The sequence below is a fragment of the Scyliorhinus torazame genome, chromosome 1 (genome assembly GCF_047496885.1).
Source record: "Scyliorhinus torazame isolate Kashiwa2021f chromosome 1, sScyTor2.1, whole genome shotgun sequence".
NCBI lineage: Eukaryota > Metazoa > Chordata > Chondrichthyes > Carcharhiniformes > Scyliorhinidae > Scyliorhinus > Scyliorhinus torazame.
Genome location: NC_092707.1, coordinates 114,043,212 through 114,058,661, shown reverse-complemented (window position 1 = coordinate 114,058,661; position 15,450 = coordinate 114,043,212).

The following is a 15,450-nucleotide window of genomic DNA, read 5'->3' as shown; positions in this document are numbered from 1 at the left end:
TAGGGGACCCAGCACAGATCCCTGTGATCTGATGGTCTGATGGTCTGACATTACTCTCAGTCTCCTACAACTAAGCCAATTTTGAATCCACCTTATCCCATGTGAATTTACCTTCTTTAGAAGTCTCCCATGTGGGACCTTGTCAAAGGTTTTGCTGAAATCCATGTAAATTACATCAACTGTACTACCCACATCTACATACCTGGTCACTCCTCAGAAAATTCAATTCAATTTGTGAGGCATGACCTCTCTCTGACAAAGCCATGCTGACTATCCCTGATTAAACCTTGCCTCTCCAATTGGAGAGAGATTCTCTCCTTCAGACTTTTCTCTAAATGTTCCCCTCACACTAACATGAGACGCACTGGTCTGTCATTCCCTGGCTTATCTCTACAATCCTTCTTAAATAGAGGAACCGCATTAGCTGTTTTCCAGTCCTCTGGCACCGACCCCGTGGCCAGTGAGGAATTAAAAATTTGGGTCAGAGTCCTTGCAATCTTCTCCCTCGCCTCCCACAGCATTCTGGGACACAATTCATTCAGACTGGACATTTGTCCACTTTTGAGTCTGCCAACGCCTCCAATACCTTGTTACCCCCATGTCCATTCGCTTAAGAACCTCATAGCCTCTCTCCCTAAGTTCCATACCTACATCCCTCATTCTCCTGGGTGAAGACGGATGTGAAGTATTCATTCAACACTCTACTAATGTCCTCTGGCTCCACCCACAGATTGCCCCCTTGGTCCCGAATGGGCCCTACTCTTTGCGTGTTTATCCTCTTACCTTGATGTACTTATGGAATATCTTGTGATTTTCCCTACTTTTACCAGCCAGAGCTTTCTCATCTCCCATATTTGCTCGGCTAATTGCTTTCTTAATCTCCATCTTGCACTTCCTGTACTCCACTCTTGCCTCTACTGATTTGCTTCCCTTGTACTTGCTAAAAGCTTTCCTTTTCCTTCGTATCCTGAATATCTCTGGTCATCCATGGTTCTCTGGGCTTGTTACTCCTTCCTATCACCCTTGAGGGAACATGTTGGGCCCGTACCCTCTTCATTTCCTTTTTGAATGCTCCCCATTGCTCTTCTGCAGATTTCCCTACAACTAACTCTTTCTAGTCTACCTTGGCCAGATCCTGCCTTATTTTACCAAACTCCTCTCTCCCCCAATCCAAACATTGTATTGCAACTTGTCTATTTCTGTGTCTATAACAAACTGAAATTGTAGTATGTTGTGGTCGCTATCATTTAAATGCTTCCCCACCAACACGTCAATCACCTGTCCGGCTTCATTCCCCTGAATTTGGTCCAGCACTGTCCTGTCCCTTGTTGGACCCTCTACATATTGAGCTAAAAGGTTCTCCTGTATATATTTTAAGAACGGCACTCCATCTAAGCCCTTAACAGTATGACTATCCCAATTAATGTTGGGAAAGATGAAATCATCTAATATAATTACCGTATTATTATTATTTTTACACACCTCTGCGAATTGCGCACATATTTGCTTCTCAATTTCTCGCTGACTATCTGGGGGCCTATAATAAACACCGAGCAATGTGGCTGTCCCTTTTTTATTCCGAAGCTCTACCCACAAAGCTTCATTTGATGTCCCCTCCAAGATAGCATCTCGCCTTACAGCAGTAACTGACTCCTTAACTAATAATGTAATTCCTCCTTCTCTTTTAGCCCCTCCTCTGTCTCGTCTGTAGATTCTATATGCTGGGGTGTTAAGCTGCCCCTCTCTCAACCACATGGCTATGATATCACAATCTTTTTTTTTTTTAATCTTTTTATTGGCATTTCTCATATTTATAAACAGTTGTATATACACATCACATTTTTCTCGCCTGCGCTAATTTCCTTTATTATACAGAGGTTTAGTTTGTCCTTCGTTTAACTGACCCTACGTGCCTTGCATTGTCCTCTGGATCGGTCTATAGTTCCTCCTCCCCCTTCCCCGTTCACCCCCCCCCTTGCAGCTGTGGGTGGTGCTGCCGATCGCCAGCCGAGCAGGATCCTCCGGCGTGCGATTAGGGAAGCGAAAGCAATGGCGTAGGCCCCCTTCCCCATGTGTAGCTCTGGCTGCTCCGATACCCCGAAGATTGCCACTATTGGGCATGGCTTCACCCTCACCCCCACAACCTTGGACATTGCCTCAGAGAAGGCTGTCCAGAATCCAGCAAGCTTGGGGCATAGATCATAGAATTTACAGTGCAGAAGGAGGCCATTCGGCCCATCGAGTCTGCACCCGCTCTTGGAAAGAGCACCCTACCCAACGTCAACACCGCCACCCTATCCCCATAACCCAGTAACCCTACCCAACACTAAGGGCAATTTTGGACACTAAGGGCAATTTATCATGGCCAATCCACCTAACCTGCACATCTTTGGACTGTGGGAGGAAACCGGAGCACCCGGAGGAAACCCACGCACACACGGAGAGGATGTGCAGACTCCGCACAGACAGTGACCCAAGCCGGAATCGAACCTGGGACCCTGGAGCTGTGAAGCAATTGTGCTATCCACAATGCTACCGTGCTGCCCCCACTTGCCCAAAACATGTGGGTGTGCTTGGCCGGACCCCTCTGGCACCGCTCACATTTGTCCTCCCCCCTCCGGGAAGAACCTGCTCATTCGGGTTCTGGTCAGGTGCGCTCTGTGCACCACTTTGAGCTGCATTAGGCCTTGCGCAGGAGGAGGTGGAGTTCACCCTGCTCAGTGCTTCGCTCCAGAGTCCCCATCCTACCTCTGTCCCCAGTTCATCCTCCCATTTTTGTCTGATCTCGCCCAGTGGAGTCCGGGCTCTGTCCAGTAGCTGTCCGTATATTTTCCCACATAGCCCCTTCCCGTTGCTTGTGCCTATCAGGTCTTCTAGTAGTGTGCTTTCTGGGGTCCCGGGGTACCCTACCGTCTCTTTGCGGAGGAAGTGTTTTATTTGGAGGTGTCTCATTTCCTGTCCTTTTGCTAGCCTCCACTTCCTCATCAGTTCGTCTAGTGTCACCAGTCTGTGCCCTACGTAGAAGTCTCCGACCGTCAATGTGCCCCCATCCCGCCTCCATCTTTTGAAGGTGGTATCCAGCATGGCTGGGGAGGGGGGAATCTGTGATTGCCGCAGATGGGCGCCATAAGGGACATTTTGGTTATCCCAAAGTGTTGTCTCAGCTGGGTCCATGTTCTCAGCGTGGCCGCTACCACTGGGCTTGTTGTGTATCTTGTTGAGGGGGGTGGGAGTGCTGCTGTGGCCAGGGCCCGGAGGGTCGTTCCTTTACAGGATGCCTCCTCCATTTGTACCCAATCTGTGTCGGGTTCTTGTACCCATCCCCTCACTCTTTCTGCCGTTGCTGCCCAGTGGTTGTATTGTAGGTTTGGTAAGGCCAAGCCCCCTTTGATTTTCCTTCTTTGCAGTGTCGGTTTGGGATTCTTGGGGTTCTTACCCCTCCCCCACACAAACGCCATGATTAGACTGTCTACGTTTTGGGTAAAAGGCCTTGGGAATGAAGATCGGAATGGATCTAAACAGGAAGAGGAACCTTGGCAGTACGTTCAACTTGATCATCTGCACTCTCCCCGCCAGGGACAGTGGGAGTGAGCCCCACCTTTGAAGGTCTCTTCTTACTTCCTCCACCAGGCTGGTCAGATTCCACTTGTGGATCTGTGTCCAGTCTCTGGCTATCTGGATCCCCAGGTAGCGGAATCTGTTCCGGGCTGTTTTGAACGGGAGCACCTCCAGCTCTCTCCCTCCCCCGTTTGGGTTCACTGGGATTGCCTCGCTTTTGCCCAGGTTAAGATTGTTTCCTGAGAAGGTTCCAAACTCTTTCAGCATTTGCAGTATTGTCCTCAGTCCCTCATATCGCTTCGAGACATAGAGGAGCAGGTCATCTACATAGAGTGAGACTATGTGCTCTCTGTCTCCTCTCCGGTTTCCCTTCCAGCTTTTCACGTCCCGCTGGGCTATCGCCAGGGGTTCGATGGCTAGCGCAAACAAGAGTGAGGACAGTGGGCAGCCCTGTCTTGTTCCTCTCTGTAGCTGGAAGTATTCAGAACTGGTGGTGTTAGTTCGGATGCTCGCTTTGGGAGCGTTGTACAAGAGCCTCACCCAGGCGGTGAATCCCGCTCCTAGCCCAAACCGTTCCAGTACCTCGAAGAGGCATTTCCATTCGACTCTGTGAAAGGCCTTTTCTGCGTCCAGGGAGATGATCACCTCTGGTGTTCTCTCCCCAGAGGGGGTCATTATTACGTTCAGCAGCAGCCTGCTGTTCGCTGTGAGCTGCCTACCCTTGACAAAGCCGGTTTGGTCCTCTGCGACTACCCCTGGTACACAGCCCTCCAGTCTTTTGGCCAGGACCTTTGCGAGTATTTTCGCATCCACGTTCAGCAGTGAAATGGGTCTGTATGATCCGCATTCCGTCAGATCGTTATCTTTTTTGGGTATCAGTGAAATTGTGGCCTGCGTTAGCGTTGGGGGCAGGGTGCCCCTTGCCAGTGAGTCCGCGAACATGTCCCTTAGGTGTGGGGCCAGGACTGGTGCAAATGTTTTGTAGAAGTCCGCCGGGAACCCATCGGGTCCCGGTGCCTTCCTTGCCTGCATGGAGCTGATGCTCTCCATGATTTATTGGTCTATTGGTGCTTCCAGCTCCGCCCGTCTGTCTTCCCCCATAACTGGTAGTTCCAGTCCATCTAGGAACTGTTTCATCCCCGTGTCCCCGTTGGGGGGCTCGGAGGTGTACAGTCCCCGGTAGAAGGTCTCAAATGCCCGATTGACCTCCTTTGGTTCTGTTACCAGTCTGCCTTTGCTATTCTTTACCTGCGCTATTTCCCTTGTGGCTGCCTGCTTTCACAGCTGGTGAGCCAATAGGCGGCCAGCCTTGTCTCCGTGTTCGGAGAAGGTCCCCGTGTCTGACAGAGTTGTTACACTGCTTTCCTAGTGGATAGCACGTTAAAGTCCATTTGCAGCTTTTTCCTCTCCGCCAGCGGTCGGGGCCTCGGAGTATTTTCTGTCGACTTCCAGGATGGAGTCCACCAGTTGTTGCCTGGCCACCCTCTCTTCCCTATCTCTGCTTGCCTTGTAGGCTATGATCTCTCCTCTAATCACGGCCTTCAGTGCCTCCCAGAACGTGGCGGGTGAGACCTCTCCGTTTTGGTTGTTACTCACGTAGTCGCCTATGGCCCGCGATGTTTTCTGACAGAAGGCCTTGTTGGCCAGGAGGTGCGTGTCCACCTTCCATGTGGGGCGCGGCCTGTCTCCAACCTCATATCCATATAGTGTGGAGCGTGGTCAGAGATAACGATCGCGGAGTACTCCGTTCCCGTGATCCCTGGAAGCACCGATTTCCCCGCTGCAAAGAAGTCGATACGGGTGTGTACCTTGTGTACTTGTGAGAAGTATGAAAATTCCTTCTCTCCCGGGTGCAGGAACCTCCATGTGTCCACCGCCCCCATCTGCTCCATAAATGCTCCCAGTTCCCTAGCCATGCCAGTCTTTTTCGCTGCTCTGGGGTTTGATTGGTCGGTCAGTGGGTCCTGTACACAGTTGAAGTCGCCCCCCATGATCAGTCGGTATGTGTCAATGTCGGGGATTTCTGCCATGGTCTTCTTTATGAATTCTGTGTCGTCCCAGTTGGGAGCGTACACATTTGCAGTACGACCGGATACCCTTCCAGGACACCGCTGACCATGACGTACCGTCCCCCTGGGTCCGTAACTGTCTTGGTTTTCATAAACCTCGTCCTCTTACTAATTAATATTGCTACTCCCCTAGCCCTCGTCCCGTAGCATGAGTGGTATGCCTGTCCCACCCAGCCCTTCCTTACCAGCCATCGGTCCTCCTCCCTCAGGTGCGTCTCTTGTAGGTAGATTATGTCTGCTTTCAGGCTTCTTAGGTGGGTGAAGACTCTGGATCTTTTGACCGGGCCGTTGAGTCCCCTTACGTTCCAGGTAACAATCCTGGTGGGTTTATTTTGACCTCCCGGTCCTGCGGGGTCACCCATACTTACCTGGTGGATGCGCCCCTGCCCTCCGGGGTTTCCCTTCGTTAGGGGGCTGTACAAATGGAAATTTCTCCCTTCCCACTAGCTTGCCCAGCATTTAGCCTGTTGGATCTCTGCCCTCCATCCCCTCTGGCAGACCCACTATTTTAACATTCTGCCGTCTGGACCTAATTTCCTGGTCCTCCACTTTCCATCTTAGGGTCGTTACCAGCCTTTTCACCTCGGTTTCCTGAGTTACCATTCTGTCACTCTGGTCCGAGGCGGCCCTCTCCAACTCCTGAATAGTTTTCTCCTGCACCTCCACCTTCCTTTCCAGGCCGTTGATGGTTCGCTGCATTTTTACTGTTGTCTCCGCCAGCATCTCCTTCATCATTGTGTGGAGCTCCGTCCTGAGTGCCTCCCTCATGGCATTTATCTCCGTTTCTATCTCCTCCTGTATGGCGTTTATTTGCGTTTTCAGCACACTTCTCCATTCCTCCCCCTGTGCGGGATGGTCGCCGCGTCCTGTTCCTGCTCCGCTGCTCGGCTCGCCAGCTTTTCCGCTTCCTGATTCGCCTGAACCTCTGCCTCGCCCCGTGGGGTCGTCTGCCTGCTCGGCCGCAGCTCCTGCTTTTGTCCTTCGCCTTCGCTGCTGTTCCTTCTTACATCCCGCCGTCCACCCAATTTATTATTTGGAGGCATATTTCTGTCTGTGCCTTTCCCCTTGAAAAAGTTTTTCTTTTTTAAAAAAAATTTGCAGGAGAGGAACAAGGATGGTTGAATTAAAAGAATCTTATTTTGTCCTTGTGATCCTCTCTGTGCTCCGACTTTCAGGCCGTTGCTGAGCGATCCCCACTCCTCCTCCACGTGCAGCTTACCGGAACCAGTCTCTCCTTTTTTTTTCTCTCCCTCTCCAGCTCCGTGGATCGGAGCTTTGGCATCTGGGCAGGGCCGAATTCGCGGGGCCTAAGGAATTTTTTTTTTTAAACCCCGGGAAAACCCCCCCCAAAAAGCCGTGATTTTGTGGCTGTGCGGGAGCGTCTTTGCTGCGGCCGCTCCGTTCGCGATCGCCACCGGAAGTCCCATCGTTATATTACAATTCTACGTGTTCATCCTTACCCTTAACTCATCGGTTTTACCCGTAATACATCCTACCTGTAAAGTAGAGGGCATCGAGCCTTGCTTTCCTCTCTTGAAACTTAATACAGCTGCATTCTCTCTGACTTGATAGCTTTACTGTATTATGCAATGTCCCTATTCTGCTAACAGTCTGTATCCCCTCTCTGCCTAATTAATTTACACTCGTCCAAACATCACTAGCAAACCCGGCAGCGAAGATGTTAGTCCTGCTCAGGTGCAGATGTAGACCGTCCGGCTTGTACAGGTTCCACCTTCCCCAAAACTGGTCCCAGCGGTCCAGGAATCTAAAACCCTCCCTCCTGCGGCAACTCTTAAGCCATGCATTTATCTTCGCTATTCACCTATTTCTGTATACGCTAGAACGTGGCATTGAGAGTAATCCAGAGATTACAGCCGTGAGAACTTGCTTTTTAGTCTACTGCCCAGCTCCCTGAATTTCTGATGCAAAACCTCATCTGTTTTTCTACCGATGTCATTGGTACCAACATGTACCATGATCTCTGTTTTATCACCCTCCCCATTCAGGATGCCCTGCAGCCATTCAGTGGCATCCGGGACACTGGTCACCAGGGAGGCAACACAACATCCTGGAGTCACATTGAAGAGCACAGCAGCTTCTAACTATAGAATCTCCTATTATTACTGCTCTTCCTATCATCCTCCCATTCCCATTCCTGTACAGACAGGTGCCAGAGGTTTGGCTCTGTCTGCACTCTCTGGAGGAACCAGCACACTCATCAGCATCCCAAATGGAATACCGATTTGGGAGCAGATCCCCAGAACTACCTGCCTGTTTCTCTTGGACTGCCTGATGGTCACCCTTTCCCTTCCTTCTTTGCATCCTTTCAGCTGCTGTGCACCCACCTCTCTAAACATGCTACCCACAATACTCGGGGATGCTCCACAGTGTCCCCAGCCCGACGCTCCAGCCCTGAAACCCGAGCTTCCAGGAGCTGCAGCTGGACACACTCCCTGCACACATGCTGTCCTGGGGACTACCCACATAGAGCAGGAGAAGCATACCACAGCTATGAGCTCTCCTCCCATGAGTAAACCCTTTAAATTGATAACTTTAGATGGGCGGTATGGTGGCGTAGTGGTTAACACGGATGCCTCACGGCGCCGAGGACCTGGGTTTGATCCCGGCCCTGGGTCACTGTCCATGTGGAGTTAGCACGTTCTCCCTATGTCTGCTTGGGTCTCACCCCCACAACCCAAAAAGATGTGCAGAGTAGGTGGATTGGCCATGCTAAATTGTCCCTCAATTGGAAAAAAAAAGAATTGGGTACTCTAAATATATAATTTAGAAAATGCTAAACTTTGGATGACTTTTTTATTTAAATAAATCAACTAAGTCCCTACCCTTTCTGCAATTTGATATAGTTTGAAAAATGCCCACTAGGGTATACTCACCAATCAGTTGCATCCATTAGCCCCACGTCACTTTCTGAACTGTGACTTCACCTCTGAAAGCTGCGGTTGGTGGCCCCGGTGGTCCCCGTTACAAGGCTGCCGCTTGCCTTTGAGGACAGGGAAGAAATGAAAGGAGCAACGCGCTCCCTCCTAACTGAACACCCTCAGTCATAAAACTCCCCTTAAGCACTCAACTGCAATCCAAAGTCAGCACTCCAGTGCAAACAAAAAAAGGAAGGAAGGACAAATTCAGTCAGAGCTCTCAGTCCTGATCTTCAAGACTTTTTGGGTGGAGTAATGGCGGCTGAATGGATGGAGTAAAAATTCAATCTCTTCATTTTCTTATTTACCTGCATGGATTTAAGAAAATATAGGAAGAGAGAGAGGGTTAACTTAACAAAGGGACTTCCTAGAAGAGGGTGACCATTCAAGTAATGAGCAGGATGGAGGATTTACAAGTTGTAAACCATTGGGCAGCACGGCAGCACAGTGGGTAGCACAGTTGCTTCACCACTCCAGGGTCCCAGGTTCAATTCCCGGCTTGGGTCACTGTCTGTGCGGAGTCTGCACGTTCTCCCCTTCTGTGCATGGGTTTCCTCCGGGTGTTCCGGTTTCCTCCCACAGTCTAAAGATGTGCAGGTTAGGTGGATTGGCCATGATAAAATTGCCCTTAGTGTCCAATAAGGTTAGGTGGGGTTACTGGGTTACGAGGATAGGGTGGAAGCATGGGTTTAAGAAGGGTGCTCTTTCCAAGGACCAGTGCAGACTCGATGGGCTGAATTGCCTCCTTCTGCACTGTGTCATGTGAGACTAGCTTTAAGAAATGGGTGTGTATAAATGGGTATGTATATAAATATCTGTAGTGAGAGTGCCTTTCAGAAATGGGTGTTTATTAATGCAGTGATGTCAGAGAGTGGGTGGAGCTGGGCTGTCTGTCAGCTTTTTACTTTCGTTTTAGGCTGTTTGCTGCAGCTTGTGTTTTAGTTTTGTTTTCAGAGCTGGATAACTGCAGTCACAGCCAGAAGATGTATTAGTGTCTCTCCCTGTAATCTAAAGATTGTAAATCGATCCTGGTGATTTAAAACGAATAACAGTAGTGACTTTAACCTGATGTGCTTCTGGTAAAAGGTGTTTTAAGTCTTATGGATGTTAAAAGGACAGTTTACGGATTATTTAATGTTGTATTCTTTGGGGGTTGTATTTGAATTATAGTTACTAAGATGTTCACTGTTTGTTTTAAAAAGGTTAACTTGAGTTCATAGAATAAACATTCTTTTGCTTTAAAAAATACTTTTCCATTTCTGCTCTACCACCCCTGTAGAGTGGGCCGTGTGCTCCCCATACCACAATCTAGTAAAAGTTGTGGGTCAGGTGAACTCCATGATACACTTTGGGATTCTCTAAAGCCTGGCCCATAACAACTGTAAATTCTATGATTCTAGTTAGCAAGCAAGGATGCACAATAATGCTTGCTTACGTTGTGTGTGTTTAATTTGTACATTCTATAAGCTTAATAAAACAGTCTAATTAAAGGCAAGATCTGGTTTCTTATCCCACTGATAGGAATCAGAATTTTGTTCAAAACATTCGATATTTCTAAAAACGGATTATTCTACATTTGATAGAAAAATGCTTTTTGGACAGCCTGTCCACTCACTATTGGGGTTTAACCAATTCAATAGAATCATTTAAATGCTGAATTAAATTAGTTTTTAACCAATATTTGGCTGCTTTTGTATCAAATTGTGATCGGGACAGAAAGAAAGAGAATAGAGTGAAGATTGGGAAGGTCACACATGGACAAACCCATGGGAACTGGTCAGATTTATAATAAAAAGTCCCTAATAATCTACTTGTTACATGGGTACTCACTACCAATACTCACATAATGAATGGCTGGATGGCGAAGGTATGGGACAATGACCAGCACCTAACGAATCCACATCTCAACCTGAAAGATCTCCAGCGAACCACATTTGAAAGCACAGGTGCTCAGCAATTGAAAATTTGGGGCAACATTCTCAGCCCATCTGTTGATATCCAGGGCTGGCCTTATATAATTTGTAATCAGGGAGAGAAAAAAGGAGCATCCCTTCCGCCGAATGTAACAGTCCAAAAACTGGCCAAATGTGTCAGTCAGGCTTCTGTATTGCTTGGAGGATCTTTATTGTTAATTTTAGGTAAAGCAATGGGTAGAAAAGTGTGTCAAACATACTCTGTCTGGTCATTGAATAGCCGAATTGTATCCTTTCAAGCCACAAAGAAGTTTGGGGTTGGGGTGGGCGGAGGCTGTGAGGGGTTTATTTCCATACGTCCAGGAGATGCTTTTCTTTCTGGGTCCTCAGAGAATTTTTGGCTGCCGTCAATCCCAGGCCACCTGATGTAGTTGCGGGCCACCATCTTCAAGGTCCTGCAAAAGTGGGTCACACCCACGGTCGGGAACCATCACCCGAATCACCAAAAGGATGACGCCGTCTTCTACGCTCAGCTCCTTGATCTTTGCCGTGAATGTCTTTAAATCATCTGGCAAACCGCATTTCTCCCGCAGGCTTCCTTGAATCTTCGCCAAGTACCGTAAATGTTCCTGGTCGGAGGAGCCCGTGACGAGGACATCGTCGGGGAAAACCTCGCTGGATGTTTTCCATGACCTGCTGAAAGATGGCACATGCCGAGGTAACCCTGAAAGGCAAATGGGTGCACTCGTGCAGACCCCGGTTGTGTGTTGTCCACCACAAGCTGTCGCAGGCCGGGATCCATGACAAGCTGGCAGTGCGCATGGCTCCTGTCCAACTCTGTGATCGTGCGTCTGCCGCTAAGCTTCACATACAGGTCCTCGACTTGGGGGAGGGGTAACAGTCTATCTTGAAGTTGCCGCACAGGCAGATGGAGCCGTCAGGTTTCATCACTGGAACGACTGGGGCAGCTCAGTCCAAGAACTGCAAGGCTCGAATGATGCTCAAGCACTCCAAACTGTCCAACTCCACATCAAACTTCGGCCGCAGGGCGTCTAGGACCGGTCGGGCGCGAAAGCAGCGTGGCTGCCCCAGTGGGTCCACACTAATCCTCGCCACGGTCCCCTTTATGGTGCCCGGGCCCTCCTGGAATATGCCAGGGAACTTGCCAAAACTCCTTCCGGTTCATGTGGGCACATTTGGCAAACCCGCTGCCAATCCAACCACAAGTCTGCAAGACATAACGGGCTACAAGATGAAGGCATGTAAAATCACCGGCTCCAACGCACCCCTCCCTGATGAGCTCAACGCATTCTATGCCCGCTTTGAGCAAGAGGTCAGTGAGAGTGCGCCCTCATCCTGGATGCCTCGGATGAACTTATATCCAAGGTCACCATTGCAGATGTCAGAGCAGCGTTCTCGAAGGTCAACCCACGGAAAGCCACTGGCACGGATGGGACAATGACCAGTACCCGGCCGAGCACACAGGTCTTGCGCTGATCAGCTGGCGGGGGTATTCACAGACATCTTCAATCTCTCTTTACAATAATCTGAGGTCCCTATCTGCTTCAAGGAGACAACCATTATCCCTGTACCAAAGAAAAGCCAAGCAGCGTGTCTTAATGACTATCGTCCAGTGGCTCTGGCATCCATCATTATGAAGTGCTTCAAAAGGTTAGTCATGCACGAATCAACTCCAGCCTCCCGGATTGCCTTGATCCACTACATTTCGCCTACCGCTGCAACAGGTCCACAGCAGACGCCATCTCCCTGGCCCTGCACTCAACACTCGAACACCTAGATAACAAAAACACCTATGTCAGACTCCTATTTATTGACGACAGCTCAGCCTTCAACACTATTATTCCGACGAAACTCATCTCCAAACTCCGTGACCTGGGCCTGGACTCCTCCCTTTGTGACTGGATCTTGAACTTCCTAACCCACAGACCACAATCAGTAAGGATAGGCAACCACACCTCCTCCAAGATCATCCTCAACACCGATGCCCCACAAGACTGTGTCCTCAGCCCCCTACTATACTCCTTATACACCTATGACTGTGTGGGTAAATTCCCCTCCAACTCGATTCTCAAATTTGATGATAACACCACCGTAGTGGGTCGGATTTCAAACAATGATGAGACAGAGTACAGGAATGAGATAGAGAATCTGGCGAATTGGTGCAATGACAATAATCTCTCCCTCAATGTCAGCAAAATGAAGGAGATTGTCATTGACTTCAGGAAGCGTAGAGGAGAACATGCCCCTGTCTACATCAATGGGAACGAAGTAGAAAGGGTCGAGAGCTTCAAGTTTTTAGGTGTCCAGATTACCAACAACCTGTCCTGGTTTCCCCATGCTGACACTATAGTTAAGAAAGCCCACCAACGACTACTTTCTCAGAAGACGAAGGAAATTTGGCATGCCAACTACGACTCTCACCAACTTTTACAGATGCACCTTTGAAAGCATTCTTTCTGGTTGTATCACAGCTTGGTATGGTTCCTGCTCTGCCCAAGACCGCAGGAAACTACAAACGGTCGTGAATGTAGCCCAGTCCATCCCGCAAACCAGCCTCCCATCCATTGACTCTATCTGAAATTCCCGCTGCCTCGGAAAGGTAACCAGCATAATTAAGGACCTCACGCACCCTGGACATACTCTCTTCCACCTTCTTCCATCAGGAAAAAGATACAAAAGTTTGAGGTCACGTACAAACCAACTCAGGAACAGCTTCTTCCCTGCTGCCATCAGACTTTTGAATGGACCTACCTCATATTAAGTTGATCTTTTCTCTACATCCCAGTTATGACTGTAACATTACATTCTGTAGTCACTCCTTCCTTTCCTATGCACGGTATGTGTTGGCTGTATAGCATGCAGAAACAACACTTTTCACTGTATACTAATACATGTGACAATAATAAATCAAATCAAATCAAAAGATGCCGCAACCGGACGCGACCCAGCAAACTCGGTCCACTGCCGTGTCCACCACCAGCAGTAGGCTGGCTTATTGTTACCTATATGTGATGAGGACCACCGATGTACCTTCAATCGGCAACAGCTCCCCCGTATATGTTGCTAACCAGGGCCCGGTATCCTGCAACAACAATATCTGGGGCCTGACCAAATGCTGTCAGAATTGTGGAGGCTGACCACAGAGACCAGTGCTCCGGTATCCATCTCCATTTGGATCGAGTGACCGTTTACCAGGAGGGTTACTTGGATGGGGGCAATTTGAGGGGCCGTCACGCAGTGCAGTTGTTGGTCGGGGATGTCTTCCTCTTCCAGATAGGGGGCCCATTTACCTGGTTGTCAATTGCGCCCAGCCAGATGGCGGGCCTTCGTAAATGACATCCGTGACTTCGGTCTCTGTGGAGAACTTTCAGCGGCTATCAGGGCCTCTGCCAGCTTCCCTGTAGGGTCAGCCCCATCATTGAGGGGGGTCGTTTCTGCCGGCCTTGGGCCACTTGAACGGCGGTCAGGAGGGTGTCTTAAATTCATCACAGCCAGGCCCTTGAATTATTGGGCGCTCTGCCCTGCGCTCTCACAGAGTATGGCAATCTCAACTGCCTGCTTTAGGTCCAAGTGAGTCTCCGCCAAGAGTTTGTACTGGGTAGTCGGGTGACGAAGTCCGCAGACAAAACGGTCCCACAGAGTCTTGTTTAATACGGCGTCAAACTCTCAGATTTCCGCCTGTTTCCTCAAGCGGGCCAGGAAATCGCTGGTCCATCACTGTCGGCCTGAATGACGGTATGGAAGTGAAACGGCGGACGATGAGCGGGTGCTTCGGGTCGAATTGATTTCCCATTAGGGCTACCAAAGCATTGAAATACTGGGTATCGGGCACATCTGGGTACGTCAGACTCTTAATTCTGCTATATGTCGGACCATCACAAGCCATGAGAAAAACCACCATCTGTCCTTCGTTCCCCCATGATCGCGCTTCTCCGAAAAAAAGAATCACATCCATTCGATGTACTTTTCCCAGTCATTCATATCTTCCTTAAACGGGTCAAGCTTCCCAATGTGGGGCATTACTTCAGGCGGGTTGGAGGGCAGCGCAGGCTTCGTAGCACTCGGTGCCAACGATAGCTCCACTTTATCCTCATCACCAGTGTAGTATCCACACCAAGAGAATAAGCATGAACGGCAAGTAGAATGCAAAACAATACTCTTTTATTATAATACACAAATCTCCTGTATAAGAGTGGCAAGTCTCCACCTCCGGCCCCAGTTCGGGTCCAGAGGCTGGAGGCTTGCTGTTTAGTGTTTTAAAGCCTCAGTTAACTTTATCAACTCGTCGTGTATTATTGATGGTGTATCAATTTAATACACTAAACTTCTAAGATGAACTCCTCACTCAAGCCCGATCGCCTGAAACTGGACCCACAAGCAGCTGACACTACAGAGACTTTTGAACAATGGCTAAGCTTCTTCGAGACCTACCTCGCGTCCTTCAACAAGGACTTCACAGACATCCAGAAGAAGCAGGTCCTCCACACACAGGTGAGCCCAAAAGTCTTTAACCTCATCAGGGACGCCCCATCGTACGCGGAGGCAATAACGCTGCTCAAAGGACACTATGTGAAATTCGTCAACCAGGTATATGCTAGGCATATCCTCGCCAAGAGACGCCAACGCCCTGGGGAATCACTCGCGGAATTCCTACACGCCTTGCGCATCCTCTGTCAAAACTGTGACTGCTGGGCGATATCGGCAACCCAGCACGCGGAGCTGCTAATCCGGGACGCCTATGTCGCGGGCATGCACTTGAACTACATCCGCCAGCGTTTATTAGAAGGGGGGACACTCGGCCTCCCAGAGACAGTCCAGCTCTCCAATTCACTGGAGGTGGCCTCCCAGAACATGGAGGCCTACACCTCCGACCGTGTGGCACCCTCGTGCGCCTCGTGGGCGCAGCCATCAGCCAATCCGGGCACGACGCAAGCCTGCGCTGCGCACCGGCCC